The sequence below is a fragment of the Manis javanica genome, chromosome 12 (genome assembly GCF_040802235.1).
Source record: "Manis javanica isolate MJ-LG chromosome 12, MJ_LKY, whole genome shotgun sequence".
Lineage (NCBI taxonomy): Eukaryota > Metazoa > Chordata > Mammalia > Pholidota > Manidae > Manis > Manis javanica.
In genome coordinates this window covers 77,533,155-77,548,959 of record NC_133167.1, presented here as the reverse complement: position 1 = coordinate 77,548,959, position 15,805 = coordinate 77,533,155, and the positions used below count along the sequence as shown (strand labels likewise).

General features: G+C 37.6%; 1 protein-coding gene across 1 annotated transcript in view; it reads left to right on the top strand.

Annotated features, from left to right (window-relative positions):
• LOC140845301 (uncharacterized) overlaps positions 1–15,805 on the top strand; it is a 175,199-nt gene that overhangs the window by 44,735 nt on the left and 114,659 nt on the right. The gene's annotated exons all lie outside the window — the stretch shown is intronic.

Below are 15,805 nucleotides of genomic sequence, written 5' to 3'. Positions count from 1 at the left end.
TGTTGTTTCTAATTTGAAGGAAAAAACAAACTAAAAAAAAACCCCTCAGATATTAACTAATAGATGACTTTAAAAATGAGAATTGCCATATAATAAAATGGCATAAAGCTATACACACGCATTGTACCAAAGCCAGTTTGCTGGTTTTGATATTGGACTGTAATTAGGTAAGATGTAACCACTGGAGGAATAAAAAATGCAGGACCTCTCTGTACTCTTTCTGCAACTTCCTTATACCTATAAAATAAAATAATTTTTTTACTTATCACAAAATAAAAAGTTAAGCAGCCTGAATAGTTTTCTTGTAGATGAAATACCCTCCAGCCACAAAAGCAACAAACTTTTGATAAAAACCAAAGGGCCACACCTCAAAAATGACATATTGAATAAAAAAGCAATTTGCCTGAAAAGATGTAGTGTAAAGAAGTTTAAAACACAAAACCTAAACAATGAATTAGTTTATCACAGTTGCATCTCAAAATATCAGAAAAAGCAAATGAATGATGATAAACAAATTTGAAGATGTTGATCTCAGAGGGGTAAGTGAGCAGGGAAAGGGTCTCAGGGGTCCTCAGAGGTGACTGTAATGTTACTTTCCTTAAATGTTTATTAATCACTATTTTATAACAACCATTAAGTCTTAAAAATGTATAAATCTGAGCTGTAACACTTAATAATCATCTTTATTAAGGAGAATAAAATTAACTGAAAGTTAAACTCAAAATTAAACATTTTTGAATGAGCATATAGTTAAAGAACATCTAAGAAGATCAGGTTCTCGTTGAAGTTCTGTTCTGACTCCAATTTTGGGTAAGTTGGCTTCGATAAGAGGTTCTTGGAGGGTGGTCCCTGGGCTCATGGCATCAGCATCACTTGGGTATTTCTTAGAAATGTAAGTTTACAGACCTCACCCCAGACTTATCCTCTGGGAGAGGGGTCCAGTAATCTGTATTTCAACACAAGCATGCAGGTGATTCTGATGTGCACAGAGTTTGAGAGCCACTAGTAAGTTTATCATCTGTAAAATTAGAAGATAAAACTAGATCAGTTTTTCCCAAAGTGTGGTATATATATCACTGATCATGTGCAAGATGTTTTTAGGTGGTATATGTATCAGCATTTTAAATTTCACTGTGTATTAATTTTAACTTTTGTTAGAATAAAAGCAATAGCTTACCGAAACAAAAGTTCACTGATATTATTACTTCATATGGGGCTAAGGAAAACAACATGAAGAAAGGAAAGGAATCAGCTTAAAATTAAAGGGAAATAGTAACCACAATACTAAGATGATAGGAGAATGTCATATCTAATTCATGGAGTCAGTTTTCAAACGTTGAAGTTTTAGCGATCCTTAGATGGATGAATCTTTAAAATACTCTCCATTCTCAAATTGAAACTTCATATGCTTGTTTTTCTTATAGATTTGCCTCCTTAATATTACTTTTTTAAATGCAAGCTAATATACTGAAAATTTAGTCCCATGTGCTGGGAGAGGAACGGTCTCTTAATGTGCTTTTGAATTGGGGATGCTTGTCTGAGATACAGAATTTAACCGTGGCTAATGGACAGTGTGGATAATTCACATGCAAATTATCAAAAATAAGTAGATGAGGAGAAATCTATTTTGAAAATACCATTCAATTCTAGAAGCACTTTCTTCCTTTCTCTAATTCTAATTACATTGAGATAGATGTTTTTAGAAGGAAATAAAACTTCCTTCTAAATTTCAAGACAGTAAAACCTGTTGATAATTGAGGATTTATGCTTCCTATAAGTTTATACAAGTTATTAATAGCTACTAGTAACTGGCCTTTTTAGCTGGTATTTTTTAAAAGCTTCGTTGAGCTCTAATTCACATATCATGTAGTTCACCCATTTAAAGTATACAGTTTAGTGGTTATTTTATAATCACAGAGTTGTTCAACTATCACCAATGCAATTTTAGTACATTTTCATCATTCCCCACAGAAACCCCATGCATGAGCAGTTAACTGCCAACGTTTCGGAACTCCCAACCTAGACAACCATTTACTTACTTTTTGTCTTCATGGATTTGCTTCTCTTAGACATTTCATATGAATGGAATCATACAGTATGTGGTCTTTTGTGACTGGCTTCCTTGCCATAATATTTTCAAGGTTCATCCACGGGTGTAGCATGTTTCAATACTTTATTCCTTTTTATTTCTGAATATTACTCCATGATATTGATATGCTGTGTTTTGGATATCCATTTATCAGTTGATGGACATGTGAGTTGTTTCTCCTTTTTGACTATTATGAATAATGCTGCTATAAACATTCATGTGTAAGTTAAGTTTCTGTGTGAATGCATGTTTTTATTTCTCTTGGGTTTATACCTGAGAGTGGAATTGCTTAGATGATAACTATATTTAACATTTTAAGGAACTGACTGGATCTAAAGAGCATTGTCTTTTAAAGTATACTTCTGATTTTATTTAAAACTAAATACATGCCTTTTAATTAGGTACCAATTTTGCCTGTCAATAGTTTTATAATAAAAACCTCTCCAAAATGATGTTTGGCAAAAATCATCATTAAAATTCATATTTCCAAAAACAGCAGCTTACAAACTGCTATTCTACATCATAATTTATCATCATTTATCAAAATTGTCACATCCTTCTGTGATTTTTTTTTTCGTCTGTATATTTTATTGCTGCTTGTGTCTAGCATTTAGGGGTAAAAATGGCATAGAATCTTCTTCCTGAGCTGATGAAGAAATTCTTGGTTTTTTGGGGGCTCTGGGGGTTGTTTTCCAAATAAATTAAAGATGGTTAAGAAACTTTTTCTTTTAAAATTCTCATTTCAATAATAATAAAAAAAAAACCACAACTCTAAAAAAACATTTCAGGGTCAAGCTGTGTGTGACCTATTTTATTGTACTGTCCTGTTAGGCTCATTAAATTGTTAACTTCTGACTTTGTTTTACTTTGTCACAATGCGTTCTAAAAGACTCTTGTGTCAAATTAGCTGCCCTTAGGTGCCTTTATAGGAAAGGTTTTCAGCATGTTTCCTTTTTTATGTACTTATGAAATTAGATTTTACTACCTTGTAAGAAAGGAGGATTTCTGGAAAAACATACAACTAAGTGCAGTGAGTAGCTGGAGTAATAGAGCAGTGACAGCATGGAGAGAAGGTATTCCTCAGGGAAGAGAAAGAAGGAAGTTCCCATTAGCCTTGAATGGATAAGGTTTGTTGATGGACAAAGCAAAGCCTTTCATTTCTGCACCAAAGGAAAACAAAAAGAAGAATAAGGCAGCAAGAGGCATTCAGTGTCCTTGCAAACAAGGCAAGACATACCCTCAAGCTCGGAATATAGATCTGTGTGATTCTGCACATGCGCTGACTCTAACCATCCTTGATTGTATTTCTGCTGGGGATAACCTATCCTGTGCATAACACAGTAGAGTAAAATCTTACAATGAAGACTTGAAGCTTCAAAGTTTGGGTCGCCTAGGAAGTGAACTCTGAGGCAGGGTCGAGTGTGTAGGATAGTAGTGGGTGCCTTCGGGAACACCACAGTGGAAGGGAGGCGGAGGTGTTAGGATTGCAGAGGGAAAATCAAGGTGCCCCCTTAGCCTACCACATAGGGAGCTGTAATAGTTTATTAGTCTGTTGTGCCAAAATGGCCTAATCTTTGTACCCTACCTCGCATCAGCCAGTGGATGAGGATGTCCTCCGTGTGACCTTGGGTAAAGCACTCTCGGAAGCTCAGGCAATCCCACTTCCCAAAGAGGCTCAGAGCTGGGACTGTCTTCTGATAGCACTTGCGATGGTCGGCACAGAAGTTCTTCCTCAAAGACTGATTCCCAGGCTCTTTCTCTGATGCCCACCACCCTATATCAGTCACCAACCCTTAGCCTTTACAATATATATTTTTTCTGCTTACAAAAGTGGTACAATTAGACACATCTTAAATGTGCCTTTAACATGGGAATGGTTAAATCACTTATTTTGTACTTTTACAATTAGAGAGTTTGTGGCATTAAAATAATGAAATACATTCTATGTATACTGACAAAATATGCCCTAATATCATAGAATGAAAATATCAAGTTGCAGAACTACACCTGCATATATACTGTGTTTCTGTATTTACAAAAAGCTATTCAAATGCATACAACACGTAGACGCACATACGTTCACCAAAGTTTTCACCTTTTGGAGACTGGATGGAGGAGCAAGAGGAGAAGAATGGTGGTTCCCTTTTTTCTGTATTGTTTGAAATTATAACACATTTGGTAAAGCTGTGTGCTCAGTAGATGTATTTCTTATTGCTGATGTAACAGATTAGAGTTGGCTTAAAACAACACATATTTTTTATCTTAGAGTACTGGATATCAGAAATCTAAAATGGGTCTCACTGGGTTGAAATCAAATCTCAGCGAGGTTGCGTTTGTTTATGAATCATCTAGGGGAGAATCATTCTGACTTTTTGAGCTTCTGAAGGCTGCCTGCATTCTTTGGGGTGGCCCTGTTTATCTTCAAAGACAGCAGAATCTCTGACTCTTTTTTCTGCTGTTTTCTACTTAAAAGGATCCTTGTGATTACATGGGAGCCACTGAAATAATCTGGGATAATCTTTTTATTTTAAGTTCAGGTGATTTGGGACTTAAATTCCATCTGCAGCCTTCCTTCCCACATGCGATGTGACACAGCATATGCACAGGTTCCAGGGATCGTACATGGAGGGCCATTATTCTGTCTATGACAGTAAACTAGTAAAACAATGGCCTTCTCAGAACCTGTATGTCAGTGGTTCCTACTTCTTATTAGATGTGACCTCGTTAGTAAGAAAAGAGAAAATAGGTGGGTAAATATGTAATTCATTACATAATTCTCGGCCCTTAATTTATACAGTATTTACAATAAAGCTTAGTAAGAAATAGTACAGGGAAAACTACCTTAATTAGGAAAATGTACATCTTATATTCTTGCATGTTTTTTCCATGTTGCCTCCTGTTATAGGCCTTACTGCTGAACTGTAATCATTGTTTTTCTAATCTCCCACTTTTCTGGGAGATACTTGAATGTGGGGGCCACATTCTCAACTTTAACTTAGCCATCCATTCAATGAATATTTATTAAGGACCTTTTAATGTGCTACGTATTTTTCTGAACATTCTAACGCATCATTAGACAAAAGCCAATAACAATTTTGACTCTCTAGTGAGGGAAGACATCCTATTTCAGAGGGTGATGAATGGGAAAAAAGAATAAAAGTAAAGTATTAGAAGGATTGGGGGTGCCAGATTCAGGGATAGCTTGCAATTTTGAATAGGTTATCCGAGCAGGTCTCATTGGGAGGATGGTATTTGAGTAAAGACTTTGAGGACTTTGAGGAGTTTAGTCATGTGAGACATGGTAGCAATTTGCTAGAGGCACAGGGAGCATCCAGTGTAGTCTCTGTGGCAGGAAGATTCCAGGACTGTGCGAGGAGGATGCCTGAAGATACATTGTATGCTATGTTGAACATGGACCAAGGGTGCCGGGCGATAAGCAAGGAGCCCATCTGAAGTCATCCAAGAGTGGTTACCTGGTTTAGTGCAGGGTGATAGCAGTGCCGGTGATGTGAAGTCATCAGATTCTGACATTCATCCTCTGAGGAAAGGGACTGCTGTTTTATTGGTGACTTGGATGTGGTATGTGACAGAAGGAAGCGTGATGGATGACTTAGAGGTTTTCAGCCTGATCAGAAGGATGAAGTTGCCATCGCCTGAGACAGGGAAGCTGGGGGAGGGGCAGGTTTGGTGGAGACAGGGAAGCTGGGGGAGGGGCAGGTTTGGTGGAGATTTGGAGCTGGTGTTGGGCATGCAGACCCTGTGAGATTCTGTAAGACGTCCAAGAGCAGGTGGCGATTCTGGAGTTCAGGAGAGAGGTCTGCAGTGTTTCTAAATACGGCAGGAGTCGGCAGACGATAGATGCTATCTGAGACCACCGGATGGGGAGTTGCAGCCTGACTTGAGACTGAGGGCTGAGTCCTGGGACACTCAGCACTTACAGATTGGGGCACAGAGGGGAAAGCACTGGGGGAGACCGAGTAGGAGCCCCAGCACCCAGCACATGACTTGACAGCAGGGGTAACAGGTGTTTCTTTAGGGATAAAAGCACAAAGATCAGAATGTAGCATAGGACAATGGTGAGTTTTATTTCTCTAGGTAGAACACTAATAGGTGGAAAAATAGGATCAATTGTTATCTCTCTCATCAGTGAATGGGTGGGGAGTGAGTCATGGAAATTAGAGTAAAAATAGAACTGTTCTTTCTATCCTATAAATATATATAAGAAAAATAACCGTTTTTAATAAGTTGAACTGTTTCCTAATGGAATTACTTTTAATCTTCATGGTACTCAATGTGCTGGTGTGCCTTATTTTTTGAGAAAATGTGTCAAAATGTTCTTTTTGTATAGAGATGACTCCAATCCTTCAGATCAATGATTTCTATTGTTAGTGAATTCACATTACAATAGCAAACTAGTTAAATTCATTTAAAAAATTACCCACATACATATTTATATGGTCTTCATACCAAATAACAGAAGAATTTCTAAAATCAACCTTGTAAAACTCTTTGATGATTTTCATCCATGTGATTTTGCTTCCATATATTTCAACATTCTTCATGTTCATAATCGGCATTAAAGGTGATTTGGAAATTACTGAGCATGTATCTTGCTGGAGTGTGGAAGACAGACATTTTCTTCAAGGATTTTTATACTCAAGGTTAAAAAGCTAAGACGTTTATGGAAACATATATAAGTGCTTTAGTTGGAAAAATGTGAAATGATGTCATTGAAGCTCTGTTTCATTCTCATCTAACTATCTCTATTGAGAGGGAAATCTACTATAGAATAGGCTGAGAAGGCAAAAATATCTATAAACATGAGTTTTGACAGAAGGGAAGAAAAATAGAACATCAACTCACAAACTCAGCTGCCTTGACGTGCATGGAATAGGACAGCTATGGTACTTGAATAGGACTTTACGTATCTTGAAAAGTAGATTCAGATGTGAATATATTGGGCCTAACCTGTCAAAGGGAAGTAGATGGCTCAGTGTCAGGAGCTGTGTGAGCCTCTCAAGACAGGAGGGGAGTCCTACGTGGCTGAAATAAGTAGTGAAGCGTATGTCAAGGACTGAAACGTGAATGGCAACCAGTATTTTAACAATGTTCCTCTAAAACTTTGACCTTGTCTTAAATCAGAAACCTCAGTGTTTTTTTATTTTTATTTTGTGAGAATTTTAGATTCCCTGAAGATGTCATCTAGGGGGGCCAGTCACCAAATACCTACTGTGTAATTCACCTCCGGAAGTGATGTGAGCTGTGTTATTGTGTATTTGGGGTACAGACTTTCAGAATGGCCTCAGCCGAACTCCAGAGCAAAGTCTGGGGGGGGGACCATCACTGCTGCCCCATGCCACAGTCCCCTCTGCGTTCCTTGGCTTCATCCAGGAACTTTGTGGCCACAGCCCTTCTTACTGAGTGTGTGTGGGGGGGGTGTCCTTGATTTTTAATATGTGAGTTCTGTAATCCTCGGACATACAGAAATCTTTCTTGGAACAGAATTTGTCCTGAACTGTTTTGAGAAAATACACAAGACATTAAGATTTACATTTTCATAAGGAAACCGTTCACAACAAGGGAGCAGAAGTTAATGCTGTTGTTTATTATATGCTAGCAATAGAACCTCATTTTACAGTTATTCCTCTGAAATGCAGTGAAAAAGGAATGCCTAGTGCCATGGCAACCTCCATGAAATGAGGCATATGCTGTTTCCAGGACTCACAATATGCTTTTTGATACTGTTTGCTCATAAACACATTTATTGTAGATGCTGTGTGAGGCAGGGACTGCTTTTCTATGGAAAGCCTCTCTTGAACATATAGTTTCTGGTTCTCCTTGAGAAAGAATGAAACTCTTTTTGGCTTTTTTGCCATAGAGAATTGAAAACTTTTAAGTATGGATAACACAGTCGATGGCTGATATGTATCTTTATGACTTATGCCAGTTTTGTCTTAAGTTACTCTAGTTACAGATATGTTAGAACCTCTCTGTGCATTTTGAGGTGGGAGGGAGGTGAGGTGTAGTGAAATAGGTACTCTGTGTACTGTAGTGATGTAGTGATAACTTAATTACAAATAATCTTTCTCTTTTACGTCACTGTGTATACCAGAAACAGCATTGGATGTGAAGTCCGACCAGGAGTCACTTCTGCTTTTGTCATTTTAAGTTTTATGACTTTGGTTCCAAAACTTCTTGGAATCTAGAGAAGTGGTAAATTACTAAATTAGAACAAATGTAGGAGTTTTTTTTTTAACATAACAGAGTGTAATATCTGCTGAGTCCCCAAATATACATTCACTCCTTTAGTGGAGAAGACTTCTAAGTGGTAAGGGAGAGGCTGCTTTTGAAGAAGGAAGAGTAAAAGTAGATGGTAAAATTGGGAGTATGACTTATAAGGAAGTCCTTATAAGAGACAACCGTTCTGTAAACTTACACTTGCGATGAGCAAAGCTAATTGTTTTGTACAGGAGGTCTATGTGGGGCATTTATGGTGGGAAATGTGTGAAGATAGTGACTTGGTGCATCTATGTGATTTTTGCTGCATCTAACCCCCCAAGACTTCTTCACTTAGGGTTCCAGAGTAGGGGGCTAGAATTATCTTCTGAAAGATACTGGGCATGATTACCTTGCTGCTCTTAAAATAAACAGTTCTGATTTTGTTGAGGGCTTGCTTTAGGGACATGATTTCCTCCATGTGTAAATATCATTCGATTATTTAGCTTATTTGGGGAGAAGTGTATGCAAGTTTAGGTTGAGGAAATCACTGGGAGAGTTTCATAATTTAGGAACATAATTTAGCTAATGTGTAGATGTGAGAATTAGTTTCATATATACATTCTTTTAAGTTCGAATATTTTATTTTCCTTAAAAATAGGGGAGTAGAAAGTAGATTTTGTAGTTTGAGGATCTTATTATCATTTAATCAATAACCAGTAAACAGTTATTTAGGGAGAACAATGCAATGATTGGGCACTGGAATATATAAGGCTCTTAGCTTTGTGGACCTGGAAGTGACTGATCACTGGAATTTATAAACAGAGTACATCTCATAAAAATGAAAAAAATATTGATCCAGAGTTATTTGAAAGATTAAAAGATAATTTACTCATTGAACAAATATTTATTAAATGCTTACCATGTGCCGAGGCATGTGCAGCTGTGTGCTAGAAAGAAGAAAATCCTGACCTTCATGGATTTTACACACTAGGAGGGAAGAGGTTTTACCTATTGAGGATGAATGTGATGAGGACTTCCAAAGTGCTGGCTGCAGTGGGGTATCAGACCTCACACAATGCCTCATACTGGTGAGGAAAAGGAATGGAACTAATGTGACTTGGATGCAAAGTACACCCCTTCTCTTATGGCGAGGGTACTTTGCAAGACACATTTGCATCCAATTATCTCACTTAATTCTAACACTGACTCTATAAACTTGGTCTAATGTCCCCCTTTTTGCAGCTGAAAAAAATCTGTGTTCTTGTTGGTCTGTGTTCAAATGTTTATTCAATAAATTAATGAGTAAACTTAAACCTAGAACCATCGTGCAGTTGGCCCAGGGTCTTCAGTAAGATAAGGGCCGAGCTGGGACTAGAACTGTCCTGACTCCAGCCCAGGGCTCCTTCCATGACACCACACTGCCTCCCAGAGCATGCACAGGCATGGATGTGCATGGCAGATGGGAAAGGTGCACAGGCGTATATAAGCTGCATTTGCCAACAGGAAGATCATTTCACACAATACAAAATAATTTAGTAATAGTGACGTCGGTGCTGTTAGTATAGCTCAGGTTTAATGCCCATCAGTAGTTACAGATAAATTCAATTATCTAGAAAAATCGACTTGAGTTGTGGATTTAGTGTACTAAATAATATGACCCAACTGTGTAAAGTTTTCTCTGGCAAGCTGTTGGCTGTGAAATAAATCAAGCCAGAATTCAAGGCCATTCATCCAAAATTTAAGGTGTTCTGAAATAGAAGGTGTGTATGTCATCTTGTCTAATGTGTGGGTGGTGTGGGAGATTTTTTCTTTGCAAATAGAGTCACTGGGGATCAGTGCTCCTGAAACTGCATCTGAAATCCTGCAACTGGTAAAGCTTTGGTAATTTCCGTTTCTTTCTCAAGAACATCTGTTAACAGATATTTGTAGTCTGGTTGTGTGTGGGTTACACATCTTAATTAGTTAAGCTATAATGATTGTCTTGGGATTTTATAGAAACTCCAGTGATAACTAAAAGTGAACATTTCTGATCCTTTCTAGTGATCCTCTAAATCAATTTCCAGTCAGTTTGTCTCCTCTGTTCTCTATCTACCAACTCCCAACTGTCTTGAAAATACTTGTCTTTTTCTACACATTGTTGCTAGGGAATTACTTGAGTGAGAGGGTCTCTCTCTTTTGGCTTCTTTAGGGTCAGGAGAGCAGGGGAGTTAGGTTTGGAGAGCTGTCCTGTGCATCTTCTCTTTGCAGCCCTTGGCAATGTCTCTGTTCCCAAAGCAACTGTACAGGACTCACCTAATCTTCTAGGATTTTTAGAAGGTGCATGATTATTGTCTTTTCTGTAATTTATTTAGGCTCTGAAAATTGCCATAGTGTATCAAATAGATATGTAAAAGATGTTCCTACTTCTTAAAATTCCATCTGAGTTCCATCGCTCTCCGATCTATTCATGGACTGTCCAATAATTAGGATCTTAAGACTTTTGAATGGTTAGTAGCCCTTCCAGTACAGAAAGGAATGCAATCCAAAATAATAATTATAATAATAATAATAATAAATAATACACTTGTTGGTCCTACCTCTACAGGCTTACATTTTCATGACATAAGAGTAAATCCTTTCAAATGGATGCTAAAGTAGACCAATCTGATCCTGACTTCCAATCAGGAGTTTACTGCTATAGAAAAGTATAGTGTCTATAATCCCCACTCCTTAGAGTTCCTGTTCCTGTATACAGTGTTTCTTACCAAACACTTCAGAGCCTGCTTGACTTTACCCTTGCCGCTGCATTGTAAGGCAGACAAGCTCAAGCTGACACAGTTTCTCTCCTGGCAAGGACCAATTGTGATTTATGGCCATTTGATGCCAGTGATGTGTAGAAGGCTACTTTTTAGCTGACAAGGCTATATGTATATCTCCTTCCACTTGGCAATATAGAATGTATTAAAAAATGTATCAGGATAAAAAGAGGACAGCTCACTAAGGTTTTCTTTTTAGTGAAGAGCCCTTAGTCAAACTTCCCACGGTGTTCACATAGCATGTTTGTATGTTCAAACTGCTTTAACAAACACTTCTTTAGTGCCTGCCTCTTGGATAGTATCATGATGCCTAAAGTGACAGTTCTCCTGGGAATCCTGATGTTTAGAATTGGGAAGTAAAAAAAAAAAAAAAAAGAGGGTGGTGTCAGTATGGGTCTTGGCTGATCTTGTAGAATAACAATGGTTATGAAGCGATGTATCTTCTCCTTTAAAATTCTAAAGAGCATAAAGGCTTATTTAGTGAGCATCACGTGGACTTAAGGTGAAAGGTAAATACTTACATTTAATATAGATGAATACAAACTCCTAGTTTCACCAGACATTCCTAAAGACCTTGATTGTAATATATGACAGTGTAGCCCTGAGTTTGGTTTAGGACCAAGGGGAGGAGAGGGTTTGTGAACATAAGCAAAGTAACCGTCTTAAACGCAGAAGAACCTGTCTTGTTGGTTAGGATACAGGGGCCTTATGACTACTGTGATAGAACCTGGTGGTTACGGGTGATATGGAATTTAATATTGGAGGCAAGGTTATTTGTTTTTTATGTACATTTGCAAGCAGTTTTTTATTCTTCATGATATTCTGGGTAAGTTAATAGTTTACTGAAAGGGGGTGCTGAGTTAGGAAAACTTCTTTGCCCAGAGTTCTCAGAACAAGTCAAGGTCTGATCACACATTTTTATTTCATTAAGGTGGCACTTTGACAGAACCTTTCTGGAAGCCGGTGTAATGCTTGTTGTTATAAATCATTGGCCCACAGTCGCATGACTTTTCCTCCCTGCAAGAAAGACTGGGAAATGCAGTTTTTTAACATTGCTTCTGAATAAAAAATTAGAGTTCTGATATTAAGCAGGAAGTTCCTGCTTAGCTGCCTAAGTTCCCCCCCCAACCCCCCCACAGCTCACTTCTGTTTTCTTCCTAATACTCAGATGCAAGATTGGCAACATTCTTTTTCTTGACTGTGGTATAGCACGATTTTGTACTTTGTGCCCAAGTCTTTCTATCCAATGGAAGGGTCCTTCAGGTCATGCAGCTTTCGATCCCATTACCTTGCAGGAGCACCCTTGAATGAGCAAAATAATAAAAGGGTGTTGTGTGCTCTCTTGCTCTCTCCTCTTTTTTTGAATTCAGATTTTAGTGATCAGTTTTAACTATCTGTACAAACTGATTCATGCAGAAAAATATAATTATTAGAGGAAAAGGAACCCATAGACTGAAGACTTGGGTCCACTGAGAGTGGCAGAGGTTTTTTGCAAATAAGAATTGTGGCAGTTATCATAAGGGGACATGGATACTGAGAAGGCAAACGACAGGTAACCTTGATGAAGGTTTATTTGACTTTTATGAAATAAACTTCTTTTAGTTTTCTGCTCTTAATCTACTTTTAAACACGTCATCTCGATATAGTTGACATAGATGGTTCTTTTAAGATAAAATCTCTATGGTCTTCAAAGAGTGAGGCCCCATGCAGGCCCACTTATAGATGTTTATGCAAGAATTTACCCATGTCTCTTTAAAAAATAATTCCTGATTTGCCTCTAACAACATTGCAGGATATTGTGGGAATAAGTGTGGGTGAGACCTTCACTTTCTATGCAGTTGCTGACTTTTGGAGGCTGCTTGGACCCTCTGGGTCATATTTTAATCCCTGATACCTGTGGATGGAAATCCTGGAATTCAGTGTCTGGGTGGGTTCATGAAAAATTTTGGTTGAGTAAGTTAGGAAGGATGCTCACACGGACAAATCTAATTAGATGTCCCAATTTGTGGGCAGCCCAAAGTGCCGACTTCTGGCCTTGAACTTGGATGCCTTGGGTGGAGCTGGGGGAACTGCATTCCTATGTCTCCTGTAAGACTGTTTCCATGTGCTGGTCACCAGCTGTTTCTTGGCTTTCCCATCACTCGGACCCCTGGCATAATCATAAGACTCCTGGATATGGAGCTATCTTAAGGATAACACAATTTCATTTTGAAAGAAATGCAATGAATTTGAAGTGAATTGCCCCAAGGTGTCTATTGGAGAACCTGGCATGAGAGCCGGTTCCCTGTTGGTCCGCTGCTCTGTTCCAGTGCTCTAAGTGCTCGGAGAAAAAAATTCTAAACTTGGTGATTTTCTGTGTCCTCTGTTGCTCCTGATACTTAACAGACCTGAAATCTACTCGTGGATGTGTCAGGTTTTAGACTAGTAAGAGGCTCACTGATGGTGGAAATAATCGGGGAAGTGAGGTCTGGGTGTCAGTTTGAGGTAAGCAAAGCAAAGCTGGACGGGTTATTGTGGTGTGATGGAGGGGGTTGCTAGTTCAGATGACGTTCCCGTGGTGAGTGACTGGACCGAGGGCTCTTTTGTCTCTGTAGCTTACCAACAGACAAGCACAGTGGCGTGAATCAGCAAGTCAGAAGTGTTATTAGTCACGTGAATTCAGGCGCTTTATCTCAACAATAAAAAATCGATTGTTACAAGTTTCTTAGGTGTGCTTCCACAGTTTCTTTATGCATGTACAAGTTCAAACATAGACTCTTACTTTGTTCTTTTTTAAAAAGTGTAGCACATTTTACAAATATTTTCCCCCTTGACACAGTATACCATGAAGTTATTTCTACATACATACAGAGAAGATCATCATGTTTTATAGCTGTATGATGTTCTATTGCCCTGAAGTGTACTGTAATATATACTGAATAATTAATTACCTTATTTATGGATATTTGTTCATAATCTTTTGCTATTTTAAACTATATTGCAAAGAATAATGTTATACATATACAATTTTATAATGTAGGATAAATTCCCCAAATCAGAATTACTTGATCAGACTATATAACTTTTCATGAGTATTGCCAAATTGCTGTCTGTAGGGTTTGAGCTAAGTTCCTCTTATCAGGCGTATATGAGATTGTACGTCCTCTCTCAGCCTTGCCAATAGAGTGCGCTATTAACCTTTGGAATTTTGCCAACATAATAAATTAATAAATAATATACTGGTGAACTTTTAGTTTAAATTATGAGTGATGAACATATTTACACATATTTAAGCAGTAAATTTCCAGTAAACTTTCTATTTTCCCTCGTATTTTTTTCTCAGTCTTTTTATTATTGATTTCCATAAGTTTTCTATACATGATACCTTCTTCTGTGATGTAAAGTGAAAATGTGTTGAATTATATCACTTCTGTTTTGACTTTAATAGTAACCTTTTCTTTGTTATTTCTATGAATAAGTGGTTGATCTTTAATATATCTGTCCTTTATGGCTTCTGGAGTTTTAGTCATAGTTACAAAAGGCTTCCTCACTCTTTGATTGTAAAGGAATTCTATTTTGGGGGTACTTTTATTTTTAATATTTAAATCTGTGAATCATTTGGGGTTCTGTCATAATGCAGTTTTTTTCTTTAAATGGCTTCTTACTCATTGAGCAATCTAAACTTTTCTCACTGAAGTAAGATGCTACTTTCCTTACGCACTGAATTCCTCTGTACGTGCTGTCTTAATTTTGGGTTTTCCATTCTACGTCATTGGTTAGTCTGTTAATTTATATGCCAGTACTCACTCATACTTGGGCTTTGTGATATGTTTAAGACCTAGAATTCCTAAACTGCCTTTAATACGTGAAATTGCTAAACTGTCTGCTTTTCTACTTAAGAGTTTTTCTGGATATTTTTTATTTCTTTATTTTTTCCTTTGTAAATTTCCAGACGGACTTGTTTCATTCCAACTGTTGGTATTTTTATTAGGATTGTGTTATATTTTCAAAATAAAGAAAATTGCCATATTTATGCTGAAATGTTTTCTCATGATCATGATATTACTTTGCCATTTATCCAAGTTTTTAAGCTATCCTCTGATAGTGCTTTGAATGATCGTATAAGTCTCCCACATTTCTTATCCACTTTATCCCTTGGTATTTTATCTTTTTTTGGTATCCGTGTTACTGATTTTATATGTTGCTTTCTAATCTTACTATCTTACTTGGGATTTTCATTGTTTGTAGTGGTTTTTCAGTGAACTATTGAGTATTATCCAGGAATATTACCATGGCTTCTCCAAAAATGATTCTTTTATTTTTCCTTTCCAATTTGTATAGCTCTAATTTGGCTAACGCTCGCTTATCTAATTGCTTTGGGTTGTACCTAGATATCAGCTTTAAATAATATCAGTGACAATGGGCATCTTTGTCTTATTTCTGACTTATGGGGACGTTTCTAGTATTTGCCCTAAAGCACAATGATGGCTTTTAGTCTGTGTTGGATATATGGTTCATTTTGTTAAGGATGTACCCTCTGTGGAGTAAGAGAGGTGTAGCTGGACATGTGAGTACCTCCTTAAGACATGCATTTCTCAGCCCAGCTTGCACGTACGTGTGGTCATGTGATAATTAGTGGCTACGTTCTTGCCAATGTAATGTAAGTGAAAGTGATACGTGCTGTCTCTTCCACGCCCATTCTTTCCCCTTGTTGCTGGGAGGA